The sequence below is a fragment of the Triticum aestivum genome, chromosome 3B, assembly GCF_018294505.1.
Source record: "Triticum aestivum cultivar Chinese Spring chromosome 3B, IWGSC CS RefSeq v2.1, whole genome shotgun sequence".
Taxonomy (NCBI): domain Eukaryota; kingdom Viridiplantae; phylum Streptophyta; class Magnoliopsida; order Poales; family Poaceae; genus Triticum; species Triticum aestivum.
The window spans coordinates 335,955,647-335,967,223 of record NC_057801.1 but is presented as its reverse complement, the minus strand read 5'-3'; positions in this window follow the sequence as shown (position 1 = coordinate 335,967,223).

Sequence of the window (11,577 nt, the reverse complement as noted above, 5' to 3'; positions counted from 1 at the left end):
CTTAGGCGAGTACTGGACTGCAGCTAAGCCCCTGAGTGGGAGGATTGCTCACCACTCGGTAGGATTTTTCAAACTTAGGTGAGTACTGGACTGTAGCTAAGCCCTCGAGCTGGAGGATCGCTCTCACAATCTCGTCCTTCTTCTTGACGGTGCAACCCGGGGGGTCATGGCTGACCCGTACCGTTTGATGGGACTTTTGAAACTTAGGTGAGTACTGGACTGCAGCTAAGCCCCCGAGTGAGAGGCAGACTCACCACTCGGTAGGATTTTTTATTACTTAGGCGAGCACTGGACTGCAGCTAAGCCTCCGAGTGATAGGCAGACTCACCACTCGGCAGGATTTTTTTACTTTGGCGAAACAAATTCGCAGCTAAGCCCCCGAGTGAGAGACAGACTCATCACTTGGCAGGATTTTCACTTTGACTTAGGCGAAACGGATTCGCAACTGAGGCACCCGTTGGGGGATTTTAGGACATGTAAAAAAACGACAATCATTCGGAAGATTGTAAAATCATGTCTTTTGATAATCAAACTAAACGGTACTTCTTATTACATCTCATCAGTTCTAAATACTTAAGAGTAAAAAGGGCGGAGCAGTTCCGCATTCCAGGCGCGTGGCTCATCTTTATTATGCTCGACGTTGAAGAGACGATATGCTCCATTGTGGAGCACTTTGGTGACGATGAAAGGGCCTTCCCAGGCAGGAGCGAGCTTGTGTGGTCTCTGCTGGTCCACTCAAAGAACCAGGTCTCCTTCTTGAAATGCCTGACCCCTTACATTTCTGGCATGGAGTCGACGCAAGTCTTGCTGATAAATGGTCGACCGGATCAAGGCCATCTCTCTTTCTTCTTCTAGGAGATCGACTGCATCTTGCCGAGCCTGCTCTGCTTCCTCTTCTAAGAAGAGTTCGACTCGAGGTGCGTTGTGGAGCAAATCACTCGGGAGTACAGTTTCAACTCTGTAGACTAAGAAGAATGGAGTCCTTCCATTCCACCGGTTAGGAGTTGTCCTCAATCCCCAAAGTACTGATGGGAGCTCGTTGACCCAAGTCCCTGCTACATGCTTGCGGTCACGCATCAACCGGGGTTTCAGTCCTTTGAGAATCAATCCATTTGCCCGCTCGGCCTGCACATTCGACTGAGGATGAGCGGTCGAAGCGTAGTCTACTCTAGTGCCTTGGGAGGCACAAAAGGTTCTGAATTCTTCAGAATCGAAGTTCCCTGATGAAACTCACAGATGTACTTGATGATGCTGTGTGGGACGCCATATCTGAATATCAGTTCCATGATGAATCTCACAACTATACTTGCTTCAAGGTTTTTAATGGGCTTGGTTCTAAGGCTGACAGTAGAAAGGGGGGTAGGTATGGAGAGGCAAGATCTCAGCTATGGTGAAGGTGTACACACGGAGTTTACGAGTTCAGGCCATTCTCGAAGGAAGTAATAGCCCTACGTCTCGGTGGTCGATTGGATTATATGTGTGATGTTATAGGGGGTGCCAACCCTTGTGCCAGAGGAGGAGGGTGGCTTATATAGAGTTCTCCAGGACCTTTCCCGCCCTCCATTACAAGGGAGTTAATGTACATAAAGTGATGGCATTACTGGTAACGCCAGCCTTAAGGGCTGTTAATGACCTTAAAGACTACAGAGTGAATGCTTGTCCGTTGCATGCTGAGTGACTCTTGGTCATTGGGAGGTCAAGCGATTCTCTGGACGGTCGAGTGACATTAGGTAGGAAGACTCCCGAGTGACATGATCTCGAGTGGAGTGCACTCGACATCTTCGACCGGGGGTCTCATGTTGCCTCTTGACCTTCTTGCCTTCTTGGGTAGTGACCTTGGGTAGGACGTATAGGTCTGGCCTATGACCCTGCCCTAGGTCTGTATCCTCATCAACGGCCACCGTCGTGACAAAATCAAATGGTCCCACACGGGGACAACCCAGGTACATCACAACAACGGGCACACAAGGTTTTTTCTGCTTACCTGATCAGGGTAACGCACGCCCATAACCTTCCCTCGTTGGAGGCACCGACGAGAGGAATGACAATAAACCTAGCTAGGACCCCCCATAAAGGCAAATGAGGTTTCACTGGAAAAGCCCGGTTCAGTGGCACTTGACCAACTTAATGACGGAATTTATCCCCAAAGCATATATGTGATTACTGGTACTTTGATATCATCTATCAACCTATAATCCAAGTCACAGCAATATCAAATGAATAATCCAAAGCATAACTGTCGGTGTCAAAACCGGCAGATCTCGGGTAGGGGGTCCCAATCTGTGCGTCAAGGCTGATGGTAACAAGAAGTAAGGGACACAGATGTTTACCCAGGTTCGGGCCCTCTCGATGGAGGTAAAACCCTACTTCCTGCTTGATTAATATTGATGATATGGGTAGTACAAGAGTAGATCTACCACGAGATCGTAGAGGCTAAAACCCTAGGAGCTAGCCTATGATAGTATGAATGTAATTGTGATCGGCCTTCTAAGGACCAACCTCTCCGGTTTATATAAACACCAGAGAGGGCTAGGGTTTACATGGAGTCGGTTATAAGGAAGGAAATATAATATCCGGATCGCCAAGCTTGCCTTCCACACCAAGGAAAGTCCCATCCGGACACGGGCCGAAGTCTTGAGTCTTGTATCTTCACGCTTCAATAGTCCAGACGTTGTACACAGTCTGGTTGTCCGGATACCCCCTAATCCAGGACTCCCTCAGTAGCCCCTGAACCAGGCTTCAATGACGATGAGTCCGGCACACAGTATTATCTTCGGCATTGCAAGGCGGGTTCCTCCTCCGAATACTCCAAAGTAATTATCAAACACGTAGAGCGTGTCCGGATCTGAGAAATGATCTTCGCATACCACCGTAGAGAGAATGATATTTCACAAATGCATTCTGCTGACAACTTTTTCTGATGACGTGACACGTTATTATGATCAGATCCATTATTCGAACCGTTTCCACACAACCAGCTACAACGCATATCACGAGGCGGTTTCTGAGACACGTCTTGTCAAAGCAGAGATCGTGTCCCTTTATTACGGGATTCTCATCAATGCGGGTATGGGTAATCTAACCGTGCCATTAACTGTGGTGCTTGGGAAACAAGCGATTACCAACGGGCAAGTGGGGAGACGCACCACTTCCGGCGCCTCTATAAAGGGATAAGATTCCCCCATTTTCACCCACGCCTTCTTCCTCCTTTGACCACTCTTGCCCCCTCGAGCTCCAGCGCCCAAGCCCAAGTCTTCCCCGCACAGCTAAACATGTCCGGAGCAGGAGGCAATTGGGTGGCTTCCACCGTCAAGGAGGAACACATCACCAATCTTCGGGCGGCCGAATACTTGGCCGCGGATATAGCGCACTGTCTACCAGACGCCGGACAGGTCATTCCGACCCCAGGACCCCACGAGAGGGTCGTATTCATCGCCCACTTCGTCCGAGGACTGGGATTTCCACTCCATCCCTTCGTCCACGGGCTTATGTTCTACTACGGGCTGGATTTTCACGATCTGGCCCCGAATTTCGTCCTCAACATCTCGGCGTTCATCGTCATGTGCGAGGCTTTCCTCCGCATCCAGCCTCACTTCGGCCTATGGCTGCAAACCTTCTGCGTGAAGCCGAAGGTGGTAAGAGGCCAACAAGCGGAGTGCGGAGGGGCCATGGTGGGCAGACTGCCCAACGTCACATGGCTTGACGGCTCCTTTGTGGAGACCGTAAAAGGATGGCAGTTGGGGTGGTTCTACATCACCGAGCCGCGCGGTGCTAACTGGGCGGCGGCCCCCGAGTTTCAATCCGGAGCCCCAATGTGGCTTACCTCCTGGGAGAGGAAGGACCTATCCTGGGGCGATTCCACGGAGCTGGCCGGACTCCAAACATGCGTCAAAAGCATGAAGGACAAGAACATCAAGCTGGCCAATGTGATCCAGGTCATGTTCGTTCGCCGAATCTTGCCCTGCCAGAGTCGGGTAGTCAATCTGCGGGAGTTCATCCCTACTGAGCACCAGACGCTCCAGAGGCTCTATGGTATGACGCACAAAGGCGCATGGAAGGAGCTGTTCAAGTCCTCCGAAGTGCCTCCTTCGACATCCGAAGACCGTGGGCTTCACGTCGCGCGGGCTCCTAGGCCGGTGAGTTCTTAGACTGACACCGGACCCAGTTCTTCCCGATATATTCACGGGAATGCCTTAAACAGTTGTGCATATTTGCTTCAGGATTACGTGGAGACAGCGGAGCGGGTTTACTGCCCGGCTCCGCTGCCCGAAGACCCGGCGGACGTTCTCCTGACGGAGATGCTGCTCCCGGCGCCGTACAAGGTGCCGGAGAAGAAGACCCTGGGGATCCGAAAGGGTCTCCGGCGTAAGGTTGTGCCGGAAGCCTTGTCCTAAGACGACGAGGCGGAGTCCTCCCACGAAGGGGAGGAGGAAGAAGAAGAAGACGCCCCATCCGGGAAGGATGAGGGGTCCGAGGAGGCGGATCCGGGGGCCAGAAAAGGTCCTCGGCGCAGGGCCGTCATTTCCCTGTCGTCCGATGACGACGAGTCGGATTCCTCCCGCGGAGGCGGGGGGAATCAGGAGGAGATCCTACCTTCCCCCACCGGGGGGAGCAGAAGAGAAAAGCCGCCCTGGTAGGGGAGGCTAGGGCATCCAAGAAGGGGAAGGGGCCCCTTCCGGTCTACTCCGCCATTGCCGCTCTCAGCAAGGAGGGGTGGCTGCCCAGGGGGAAGCCCCTAGCGTGATCGTAAGTGTCCGCATTCTATCATGACTTCACTTCACAGTTTTTGTATTTATAATGCTGAACATATGTGCAGTCCGGCCAGGGATCACCCTGAGGTATCCTCCTCCGAGTCCCTGAGCAATTCGGAAATGAATTCGCTTCCGACGGCCACCACTTCTCAACTCGCGGACGACACGGAGGTGTTGTCCCAAAGGCTCCCAGAGCAGGGGGAGGTGACTCTGGAGATGCCCCGAGGCGGGGTCCCAGTCGTCGGACACGCGGGGTTCAAGATCCCCGTGGATCGTGTCGACGAGAGCCACGGCCAGCCGGGCTCTCAGTCGAACACAATTCCGGAACCTTCAATGGTTCCGGACTCAGGCAGACGACCCCTCGCTAAGGAGGGTGAGCCGTCTGTGTCATGGACTTCTGTGGCGCATGAAGCGTCGGACGGTCTGCTGGAAGCGCTTTGCGGCGCTTCCCTGGACGAAGGGAACCGTACTCTTATGAGTACGGTGATTCGGAAGGTTTCATCCGCCAAGAGATGACTAACCGAAGCTTGCACCAGCCTCCTAACAGGCTTCGAGGTAAGTAATAAAGATGTGCAAAATTACCACCCGATAGGTAGTAGCCCCTGATACTTTGTTTGGCGTTCGGAAAGAAAAGCCGAGCAGAGGGTCAATTAAAATCCGCAGGAGTCTAATCATAAGTATTATTTTGAATAAGTAGGTTGTGCTGCTTGATGCTGCTGCCCGTGCCACCGAGGTTGCTGATCTGAAACGGAACCTGGAGCAGGCGCAGGGAGAGCTCGACCTCACGAAGAGGCAGCTCGAAGAGAACAAGGGTAAGTAATCCCCGTTCTTATATTATTAAGGATAGGCAGAATTGGTGGGTCTAACGACTAAGTGTCGTGACCGTGTAACAGGGGCCCCGCCAAAGTGGCGGCCCTGAAGAAGGTGCTATCCGAGGCCGAAGACAAGGTGGCCTCGGAGTGTAAGGAGCGCGAAAAGCAAAGTGATAGGGTAGGTGAGGTACAGCAGGAGCTCCAGGACCTCGGCAAGAAATGCGAGTCCGTGGAGCATGATCTGAGGGCAAAAGAGGCCGAGCTTGCGAAGGCCCTTATGAGCTTAAAAGACGCCAAGGCCGAACCCGAGAAAGCACAGCAGGAGATCCAGGAGCCCAAGAAGATAGCAGCGGGTAAGAAGTTATTTATGCAAAGCAAACATGTGGAGGAGGCGTTTCTTTTACTTACTCGAATTCGGAGCTCTCCGGGGGCATTCGCAGATCTGCCACGCAGCATATCAGACGTTGTGGAGTTCTACCGTGCCCAGGAGGGGAACTCAACGGAGAAGTTGTTCTTGTCCCAGTATGCTGGGGCCGAACTCCCGATGCCTCTGAGTGACCAACTGAAGCAGTTGGTCGAACTCCACAGGGCGGCCGAACTGGCTATGAGGGGGTTCATAGTACGGATGTGTCCTGGTGAGCTCATGTTCAGTAGCTACTTCGGCCTGATCAAGCGGATGATGGATGCCTGCCTGCGGCTTGAGGTGATCAAGCGATCCGTGTGCATTGAGGGTCCCCGCTGGGCCACTACCCGCGTCAAAGTGCATTGGGGCAAGATGGATGCGGAGAAGCTGGTCAAGGACGGACCGCCGGAGGGCAAGGCGCACCGCCATCCCGAGCTGTACTATGATGGCGTTATGAAGGGTGCTCGCCTCGTGGCTGACGAATGTACCAAGGACACCATTTTTGAATGAATTCGCTTCTGTCATGGTTGTATTTTAAGGACGAAGTTACTTGCGCTATGTAGTGCTTTTGTTATTTAAAACATTACCTTCTGTGCGGCTGTTTATAAAATCCTAAAAGTAACCCAGTTGTCGGCTTCCGCCCCCACGCGACTAGCACTGGGGTGTTCGTGGAAAACCCGGACACTCTTTATCCAAATGTGATGCGGAGCATCCCATGATCATCCCCATGAACGCATCTACATCCTCTACAACACCACTTGGACCTATGACTCGAGCACGTGCAAGAGCTCTCGAAACCGAGGTGACATCTCTCCTCTCTCAATTCCCTTTCGATTCACATGAGACGTGGTTACTATCTCAAACGGAAACGCTATGCATACTCAGGTGCCAAGGACGTCGCCGTGAAGAAGCCAGGGAGCAAGGATAACCGGAAGCGGAAGACATAAGTGAAGACGGAGAGGAAAAGCGCCAAGGACCAGACTGGCCGGACGATCCGGACGGTGGCCCGGATGATCCGGACAGCGCCCGGACGATCCGGACCCCCATCCGGACAATCCGGCTAATTCGACCGAAGACTACAGAAGCCTCCCCCCTGAAGCCGGATCATTCGGACCCCGTCCCAGATCATCCGGACCCTGCCCGGACGTCCGGACCGCCAGCCGGACATCCGGCCCTGCGCCTCCACCAGCCGAGTCTCCGGATCATCCGGGCCTCCACCCGGACCATCCGGACCAGCCCGGATCATCCGGCTTCGGACCTGGATCATCCGGCCAGCGCCTGTGTGCGCGTGTTGGGCTGAGCCCGTGTACCCCTTCGACCCCCTAGCCTATAAATAGGACTCCTCCTCCTCCTTTTGAGACTTAGCATTGGATTAGCTCATGTTTGTGTGAGAGCCTTTGCTCATCCACTTGGATACTTCTCCTCGGAGATCAGGACCTCTCCGGAGAAGATCCCCAAGCGGATTCAAGACCCCTCTTTAGGGAAGAACATCAAGGCCTCCTCTTGGAGAAGAACGGTTCCGTTGTATCCTTTCCCTTTGTTGATTGTGGATCATATGTTACTCTATGTATTCGGTGATCTAGCACTTGTGTGATCGATTCCTTGTTGGTTGAGTGATTCCCTCTCGTTTTCCCCCCGTGTTTCCCTTTGTGCTTCCGCGTGTTCTTCGTGTTTCCCCGTAGGATCCACTCCAAACGTGAAAGATCGACGCTATAGGGTTTCCACCCTACATCATCTTGGTATCATGAGCCACGTTGATCACATTTTTGGAGCCCCTACCCCGTGATTTCTAGCTTGATTTTGTTGTTTTGGTCCTAAATCCGAAAATCCCCACCAAAAATAACCCCAAATTTTTTTGTGATTTGTTAGTTTTGAGGATGTTTTGTTGATTTTGATCCGTGGATTCGGTGTGTAACTCGTGATCTTGCTTTTCCCCACCTTCTCCACCTCGAAATCCATCCAAAATCCGCGAAATCGTCAAATTTCTCCCCATTTTCGTGTTCTTCTTGAGCAGTTCCCGAGCGAGATTGACCTGCCCGGATCATCCGGACCCCAACCTGGATCATCCGGACACGCCCGGATCATCCGGCTCCTGGCCCGGATCATCCGGCTTCCTCTACCGAAACTGCAGTTTTGCAGTCCTCCTCCACCACCCCAACCACCACCACTTCCACCTGCCAAACCCCAGCAACACAACCTCCGTACTACCATTTGACTTTGGGTTCGACAATTTGAGTGAGATTTTTGTGTCCTTTTGTGTTTCGGCTATTTAGGCACGGTGCGACATCAACAACTACCGCTCATTTTCGTCGACTACTCATCTTCGCTGCGGACGGTAACTTCGTCCACATCTCTGTCATACCTTGCAATTGCATTGATAACCATCATATACCATCTTTTGCGTTGCTTACCCATCGAGACTAGCCATTGAGTATTGCCGGCAACGTGACTTGTGCAGATTAGTAAGCATACCCCATATCATACATATCATCGTGGTGCATATCTCGGAATCAACTTGTGTGTCACAAAGTTGTCATCGCATACACAATTGCTATCTTGGTTCATGAAGTTTGCATAAGAAAAGAGCTCACAAGAGAAAGAGCCACTCAAGCTTTTAAGCAAAGAGGAAAGATAAGCAAAGAGCTTATGAACAAGAAGCATAGCATCATACAACATTAAGTTTGTCATATAAGATCATCTTGGATCATTGCACCGAAATACCATACATATAGCATACTTGGGATAGAGATCATTGCATTTTTGCCTAGTATGTTGTGCACAAGCTCCGTATCCGCCTATTGTGCAATCGTGCTAGCGTCTCTCTAGTATTGTGCAACAAGAGCATTTTCGTGGATTCCACATTTTGGCTCACTTTTGGTTTGCACGATCCCATTTATCTATTTGCGTGTGTGTTTCCATGTACCACTACTTGCTTGGTCTACTTGTTACATTTGCGAATTTGCGAATCCTTTTCAACATTTTTGAGTCAAGCTAACAATTGCAATCAATTTTGTGCCACCATCCTAACCAAGCTCCACCAAAAGCTTTTACTTGTGTAGGTGTGAGAATCGACAAGGATTGGTACCAATAGTGCTATTTCATTGTCCACATTTGAGTGAACTTGATTCATCTTCAACTTAGGTCAAAGGTACATTGGTATTAGTTCTTCTCCTTCTACCACTCACAATTTTACTTGGTATGATGGATAGGCCAATTTCTTCTACAAATCCACCTCTCATCGAGAACGGCGACGACGTGTCATCATTCGTCACAAAGAGCCACCTCTTTGGTGCTCAAAGGGCGTTACACCAAGAGCAACAAGCTATGAGCGACCGCATCGACAACCTCACCACCGACTTGCGACTCTCCGAGCAACGTACAAGAGACTACTTCGATGACAAGTTCGACTCTCACAAGCAAGAAAATGATGCAAGAATGGACGAGATCCACGCCTTGATGAGGAACCGGCATCATTCCACTTCTTCCTCCTCAAGATGGAGCCGCTCGAGTCGACACCCCGATGACACCTTCTCCAGCTCAAGTACACCATCTTCGGCCATTCTTCGACGAGCCGCGCATCAAGACCATCATGCACCTCGCAACCCGCTACATGACAAGCAGTCACAAGAGCAAGATGATGAGAAAGTCCCTCGTCATCAATCAAACCAAGTGGCTTTTTCTCAAGCTCAAGAACGGCAATGACTTCGGCACCAAGAAGAAGAACGAGCGCGTCTACACCAAGAAGAACAAGACGCCGAGGCTCAGTGTCTTCAACAACAACAACGAGAAGCGCAAGCGCTTGAGGCACAACGTGCCCTTCAAGAATCAAGTCGAGCCATCGCCAACCGCAATCGCGAACGGCGCAATCAAGAGGAAGCCCTTCGAGAAGAAATCCAAGAGAGGAACTACCATCCGCGTGCGCAACGGTAAGCTCCACAAGCCCCTCCTCAAGCTCGTCAAGCTCCCCTTCAACCTCAAGTTCAACAAGAGCAAGTTGATCATGGACTTCCTCCGCGCCAAGAGCAACATGAGGATGACTACCCTCCATGCCAAGGACGTCATCATCACCATCGCCAACAACACAATGAAGAGCAACGCTATGGCAAGCTCAAGTTCACAATGCCCAAGTTCAAGGGAAGCAATGATCCGGAAGAGTACCTCTCATGGGCATTGAAGGTCGACAAAATCTTTCGTTTGCACAACTATGAGGAAGAGAAGAAGATCGCTATGGCATCACTTGAGTTCCAAGACTATGTGCTCATATGGTGGGAACAAGTCCTTGAACGCCGGGAAGCAAGAGGTGAACCTCCAATCACCACTTGGGCTCAAATGAAGGATGTCATGCGAGCACGTTTTGTGCCAACCTACTACAACCGCAATCTCTTCAAGAAGCTACAACTCCTCAAGCAAGGAACAAAGAGTGTTGAAGAATACTACAAGGAAATGGAGATTGCCATGATTCGAGCCAATGTCACAGAAGATGATGAGCAAACAATGGCACGATTCTTGAATGGACTCAATCATCCCATCAAGAAGATCGCCGACTTCCAACCCTACTCCAACCTCATTGAGCTCGTGCATCAAGCTATAAAGGCGGAACGTCAAGTGCAAGATGACTTCAAGTACACCAAGTACTCCTACAAGACACACGGCTTCTCCAACAACCAAGCTTCAACAACTACTCCAACTTCGACATCAACCAAGCCTTCTCCAAGCAACGACGACAAGTCAAGTTACAAGAAAACTTCCACAAGTTCAAGTCGTCTTCCTCCTACTACGAGCAACCTCAAGCCGCGTGCTTCATCATCTACTCCAACCGATGAGACCGTCAAGACAAGCTCCTTTAAGTGTTTCACTTGCGGCGGCCGAGGCCACAAGTCCTATGAATGCACCAACAAGCGCACCATGATCCTCAACGACAACGGCACCTACGACTCAATGAGTGAAGATGAAATGGAAGCTATTGAGCAAGTGGCCATGCAACGGCGCGTGAACGAGGATGAAGATGATCAAGTCTTTTGTGATGAAGATACGAGCCCCGCTCTTGTTGTCTCCAAGGTCTTGACACTTCAACATCAACAAGAAGAAGACCAACGATGCCACATCTTCCACACAAAGGCCGGCATCAATGGACGATCCGTCAAGGTCATCATCGATGGAGGTAGTTGCCACAACTTGGCAAGCGAAGAACTATGCTCCAAGCTTCAATTGATCAAGAAGAAGCACCCGCACCCCTACAAGGTTCAATGGCTAAGTGACTCCGGCACTATACGAGTCGAGCATACGGTCCAAGTCTCTTTCAAAATAGGTGCTTATGAAGACACTTTGGAATGTGATGTGGTCCCAATGACTGTTTGCCACCTCCTTCTTGGTCGACCATGGCAATTCGACCGTGGTGTCATCCACAATGGGCGAACCAATCACTATAGCTTCAAGATGAAAGGGAAGGAGTATGTGCTACGACCTATGTCTCCTAGTCAAGTGATAGCCGACAAGCAAGCCACCCACCATGGAGAGAAGAGTGAGAAAGTCACCCACCCAAAAGTGAGTGAGAGCCACAAGCCAAATATGAGCGCCTCTTCGCCTAGAGAGAAAAACCTCATCCTATTTG